The sequence below is a fragment of the Muntiacus reevesi genome, chromosome 22 (assembly GCF_963930625.1).
Source record: "Muntiacus reevesi chromosome 22, mMunRee1.1, whole genome shotgun sequence".
In the NCBI taxonomy this organism is placed as follows: domain Eukaryota; kingdom Metazoa; phylum Chordata; class Mammalia; order Artiodactyla; family Cervidae; genus Muntiacus; species Muntiacus reevesi.
Genome location: NC_089270.1, coordinates 13870312 through 13876311, shown reverse-complemented (window position 1 = coordinate 13876311; position 6000 = coordinate 13870312). Strand labels below are relative to the sequence as shown.

General features: G+C 51.9%; 1 protein-coding gene across 1 annotated transcript in view; it reads left to right on the top strand.

Annotated features, from left to right (window-relative positions):
• Positions 1-5065: 5065 nt before the first annotated feature.
• PPP2R2C (protein phosphatase 2 regulatory subunit Bgamma) overlaps positions 5066-6000 on the top strand; it is a 50780-nt gene continuing 49845 nt past the window's right edge. The window contains exon 1 of the mRNA XM_065914258.1: positions 5066-5165. The gene's annotated coding sequence lies outside the window, so the exon portion shown is untranslated. The remainder of the gene's footprint in view (positions 5166-6000) is intronic.

The following is a 6000-nucleotide window of genomic DNA, read 5'->3' as shown; positions in this document are numbered from 1 at the left end:
GGTTAAAAGGCCGTATTTGTTGAGCACCTGCTACATGCAGACACTGCATATGCTTCTCCCATTTACTCTTCACTGCCCACCTCCAAGGGTGGGGACTGAAACCCCATTTCCTAAATGAGGACCTTTGCAGAGTCACCCAGCCAGTAAGCAAAGTCCAGGGATAGAAAGCGAGACTGGGTGTGGTCTGTCGGTCACACACAGCACCCTGCTTCCCAGAGGGGGCTGGGATCAGATGCTGAAGCCAGGATGGTGCCACACCAAGGCAGTGAGGGGAGGGGGAGGGAGGATAGGAGATGCCGGACGAGAAAGAGAAGGAGACGAGGGGGCCGGAGGGAAGGATGAAGGGGTGACGGGCAGAGAGGCTGAAGGATCACTCTCCTCCCTCCAGTTCCTCAGCATCGTCCCCATGCCGAGGTGCCCTGAGGCCTGCCTTCACCCACGTTCATTCCCATAACCCTCCCTCACCACCACCCTAGAGGTGCCATTCGGCGCTATTACCATCCTCAGCCTACAGATGAGGAGACCAGAGCTCAGAGGGTTTGCAGTAACTTATCAGGGACACACAACCAGAAGGCAGATAGCCGGGAATTGGTTATCTAAGCCCAGTCCTGTGGCTCGAGCACTCTGATTCATGAGAAGGACCAGAGGCCTCCACTGGAGATTGCAAAGTCGTCTGTTTTTGCCAAACTGCAGAAAGAAATTAAATTGGCAGAGGCAGGTTTCTCAGTTTTGAATATTTCTCCTTTAATTTTTTTTCCTAATCCCAGTCCCACTGACCTTTGCCATAGCCAATGCTAATAGGAGATGAAGTGAATGAGAGGCAAAAATATTGAAGAATGTTGAAGTTTTCCAAAAGTAAAAGAGGAAAAAAATAGAAATAGATACTCTCAAAAGGTCAACAGGAAACTTGAAGCTGTGCTTGGTTAAATTTTTTTTTTTTTGGTTGAATTTCTTTATTTTGCTCCCAAGTAGTTATAGTTTCATGTTGTCACATAAACCTGAATTTTCTACCAAGAAGTGGTCCCTAGTGCCTGTGATAGACTCACCAGCTGACTATTTGGGGAACTCCATCAGAAGGTCCTTATTCTAATGAGTTTGGCTGCCTAAACTGGGAGGGGAGCCCGGACCTCAGGAAAGTCGGTGTGTGTGGCGGGGGGAGACAATACTTTATCCCAGTCTATCCCTATGCCTGACATTGCAGGATGTTCTGCTCTAATGTTAATTCTGCTCCAAAATTCATTCATTTCTCAAGCCAGGCCCAAGTTAGACCCAAGGATGTAAGGAACAGGTCAGACCTCAGGTCTGTCTTCGTGCCAGACAGACCTCAGTGGAGTGAGTGACCACTGTGTGGACACCTGGCCTTGGGGGAGAGGGTCGATTCACCTCTGAGCCTCCACTTGCTCATCTATAAAGTGGGAGGAGTTTTGCCCATCATGGAGGGGCATCAAGGATAGAACGAGAGGAGGCATGAGAAGCACTTAGTGTCCCATGCATAGTAGGTGCTCAGTAAACGCCGGCTCCCTTGGTTGTCCTTCTTCTTACTTGTTGCCCTGAGGGGGCAGTGGGGCTGGGCCAGGGCCACAGCGCAAGGTATTGGACATTTTAAAGACAGAGCTTCCTTGGCCTTGGCCATGGCCGTGCCGGGCACTGTGCGGGTTCGGCCAGCTCCCGCCCCACCATCCCGGAGCTCAGGGTCTGGTTTCCTTGCAGAGCAAAAATGCGCCACACAGCCAGGGCGAGTATGACGTCTACAGCACTTTCCAGAGCCACGAGCCAGAGTTCGACTATCTCAAGAGTCTGGAGATAGAGGAGAAAATCAACAAGATCAAGTGGCTCCCGCAGCAGAATGCCGCCCATTCCCTGCTGTCCACCAATGGTGAGGCGGCCGGGTCGGTCTGGGTGTGTGCATGTGCATTTGTGTGCATGTATGTGTGTGTATGTGTGCGTGCGTATGCATGCCTGCTCTTGTCATCAAATGCCATTTTTCACCTCATTTATATTGTGGTCTGGGCTTCTATGTGTGTATGTGTGAGCGTGTGTGTGTGTGTGTGTGTGTGTGTGTGTGTGTGCACATGCATGCCTGCCCTTGTACATTTGTCATCAGGGGTCACTTTTCACCTCACTTATATTGTGAGCATTTTCCTAGGTCTTTAGAACTCCTAAAAAAAATAATATTTTGAGCAGTGGGTAAGTTTCAAGCAATGAATATGGTTGCTCAGCCTCTTCCCGTGGTTGGACATGGGCTTATTTCTGCAGCTGTAAATAGCAGCGCCTTGAACATCTCTGTGAATAATCTGGGGGTGGACAAAGGAAGCCAGGTCAGGATAAAGAATAAACACTTGATACAAACTTACCTCTTTGTTTGCACTGCCCCCCCCCAAAATCCCAGATCACCCCAGGGTAGAGGGTCTCACTAGATGGTGGGGGGTCTTCATTTGAGGGTGCAGGAGGAGCATTGGTGTCCTGGCCACTCGCCATCTGCCTCTGGGAGACGGCCCGTGCCCCCGCCAGGCCCCTGAGGAGGCTCCAGGCCAGACGCCTGCTTCACTGTGGTCCACTCGGAGGTGTGGCTCCTGGCACCGTCTTGCCTTGCCCAGTGGTGGGCCTGGGGCCCGAGGCCCCACTTCCCACATTCACGTCCCCCTGTTCATCTTCCTTCACCTCACCATGCTCAAAGTTGCCTGGGGTGGGGGTTAAGACAGGCCTGGCTCTGTCCCAGCCTGGGGACCTTGCGGAGTGGCCTCACTTCTCTGATCCTCAGTTTGATCACCTGGGCTCCCTCTGGGGTTACAATGAGGGTGGAAGGAGGTGGCGCCAACCCAGCACCCCAAGACCAGCCAGTACTGCTCCAGAGTGGGTGAGTCTTGCAAGATGATGTCATCTCTTCCCTGAAGGAGTCAGATTCCTTGGGGAGGTATTTACAGCCTCCCTGGAACCCATCAATCTCAAGCCACCGGCCCACCTCTGTGCTCAAACGCTGGTCCTCTCCGCAACCCCCGGCCCATCCCCTTCTCATTCCTCAGGCCTCTGCTGGGTGTCGCCTCCCACTGAGCCTTCATGACCTCTCAGCTGAGCCAGGTGAGGAAGGCCCCTCTCATGGGCCTTCCCACTCCTGCAGACCCTCCAGGGCTTGCTCTCTGGGGCTCCTACCATTCTGATTGTCTGTGTCCCCTGAGGGGTGCCTGGCACAGGGTGAAGTTCAGCAAACCCCTGTCTCAGAGCCAGAGGGGCCCTTCCCAGGTGCTGGGACAGAGGCAGTGGGAGGTCCCCCACCCCTGGGACAGGTCACCCGGGGCAGAAGCCCCTAATGTAGTTCACACCCTGGCCCTGCCACTTCCCCTTCTAAAGTCAATGGCTCTTCTTGCACCATGGAACTATTGGGAGAATAAAAGGAAATCAGATCATAACAAGCTTCGAACTGGGCCGGCAACTGAGCCCCCTTCCGGTGCTGCTTTTTCTTTTACATCATTTAACAGCATTCTCTTCCCACCTCTTTGGAGGAAAGGTCAGCTCCAGGAACTCCCTCACACGCCCACCCTGCAAGCGTCCCGCCCCTGGTTCTGAAACCCAGCTTCATCCTTTCCTCCCTAGCCCATCCCTGGGTACCTGTCAAGTGTTTAATTGATACCAGTTTTCTCCCCTGGCTTCTCATGAACACGGCAGCGATTGTTTGGGCGGCCGTACGTGTCAGGGTTCTTGGAGAAACAGAACCAATAGGATGAATGTGTGTGTGTGTGTGTGAGTATAGACAGAGATATGGATATAGATGTAGACACACATATAGACATATGGTGTTATTTGCTCAGTTGTGCCCGACTCTTTGCGATCCCATGGACTGTAGCCCACCAGGCTTCTCTGTCCATGATAGTCCCCAGGCAAGAATACTGGAGTGGGTTGCCATTTCCTTCTCCAGGGGATCTTCCTGACACAGGGATCAAACCCAGGTGTCCTTCATTGCAGGCAGATTCTTTACCGTCTGAGCCACCAGGGAAGCCCCTATATATGTAAGGAGAGGTTTATCTTCAGGAATTGGTGCACACGTCTGTGGGGGCGGGCAGGTCCCCAGCTTGCCGGGTGGGCTGGAGACCAGGGAAGAGCCGATGGTGCAGCTCAGATCTGAAGGCCGTCTGCTGGCAGAGCTTCCTCTTCCTCCCAGGACTTTGGTTTGTTTTGTTTTGTTTTCTGCTAAAGCCTTCACCTGATTGGAGGAGGCCCACACACACTGTGGAGGATAATTTACTCTATGGATTTAAATGTTAACCTCATCTTAAAAATACCTTCAGGGCAACAGCCACACGTTTGACCACATATCTGGGTAGCGTGGCTTAGCCACATTGATACCGACCATGAAACATCACTGCTAGTGAAGACGTCTCTTTTGATGTTCTTGGCAGGATCCCAGAGAAGTGAGGCTTCAGGAGAGCTGAGTGTCTGGATGAGTGAGATGCCGCTCAGAAATAGGAAACCACTTACCCTCTATGGTCTGCCCATGAAGGGTAAAGAGCAGGAAGCTTCGTTAGGATGGTCTTTGTGGAAATCAGTTGAGAGACTGATAACTGCCCTTGAAAGGGCCATGCCCAGCATTATCATGTTTGTGGTCAATTGTGAGGAACTGGAGCATGGTTACAAATGTTCCCTTAGCAAAGATGTTTGTTGCATCAGTTCAGAGAAGGAGTTAACTTAGAAAGAGCCTACACACACAAGAGGGCGTCCCAGGTGGTTCATCAGTAAAGAATCCATCTGCCAATGCAGGAGACGCGAGTTCAGCCCTGAGTCAGGAAGATCCCCCGGAGAAGGTAATGACAACCCATTCCACTGTTCTTGCCACGACAATCCCATGGACAGAGAAGCCTGGCAGCCTGCAGTACCAGGGGTCACAAAAGAGTCAAACTCAACTTAGCCACTAAACAACAACAACAACAGATCCAAGAACAGGATAAGGATCAGTCACTTGTGGGTTGATGCATCCTTATCTAGTGGGCTCAGTGGGTCCTCCATTCTCCATGCTGGTGCTCATCACGTGTCCTGTTTCACTTTGTTCTGTTTTTAAAGATAAAACTATCAAACTATGGAAGATTACCGAACGTGATAAGAGGCCCGAGGGTTATAACCTGAAAGACGAGGAGGGGAAGCTTAAGGACCTGTCTACGGTGACGTCACTGCAGGTAAGACGTCGCACACGGCGGGTTCCCGCAGCAGGGAGCCGTCTGTGCTTTGTTTATTACACAGTGAGGATCTCAGGACTGGAAGGGCCTTTGATGTCTAAATCACCATCAGGTTCCTATCCCGAACCTAAGCTGGGCTGCTCACTTGCTGGGTGTCCTTGGTTTCCTCCCCAGCAAAGATCATCTTTCTTCTAGAAGTCATGTGATGATAAGGGGAGGTGATGCGTCTCCAGGAAGTACTCTTCAGTTTCACCTGAGGTGGAGAGCACATCCTCTAATTCCTTATTATCCAGAGAGGGAAACAGAGGTCCAAACACAGGCAGCAACTCACCCAGAGCCACTCAGCAGGGCAAGGGGCGGAGCCGGGAGAACCCATGAGCAGAGCTTTGCAAGTTCCAAGCCCTTTGCCAAGGGGCAGAGTGGCACCTGGAACCTGCGATTCTTGCAGTCTTTACAAAGGATCAGCGGCAAACATTGCTGTTGACGTGAGAGCAGCCAGGAAGGTTAGGTGGTAGAGCCATGCGAAGGCAAACTCTTGCTCCCAACTCAACTAAAAGCAAAAGGACTCATCTTTCTCCAGCAGAGAGGCTGTGAGATATGAAAGAGTTTTGGAGTTGCAGGACCTGGTTTCAAGTCCTGCCTCCGCCGCCTCCTGCTGGGGTGACCCTGGGCAGGGCTCTCAGCCTCCACAGGCCTCTGATTCCCCATCTGGAACAAGAACAAACACTTCGTGGCGAGCGTGTGTCTCCCAAGCACTCTGGCTATAAAAACTCATTCAATCCTCAGCAAAATCCTGTAGAGTGGGCACATGATTGTCATCCCCATTTTACAGACG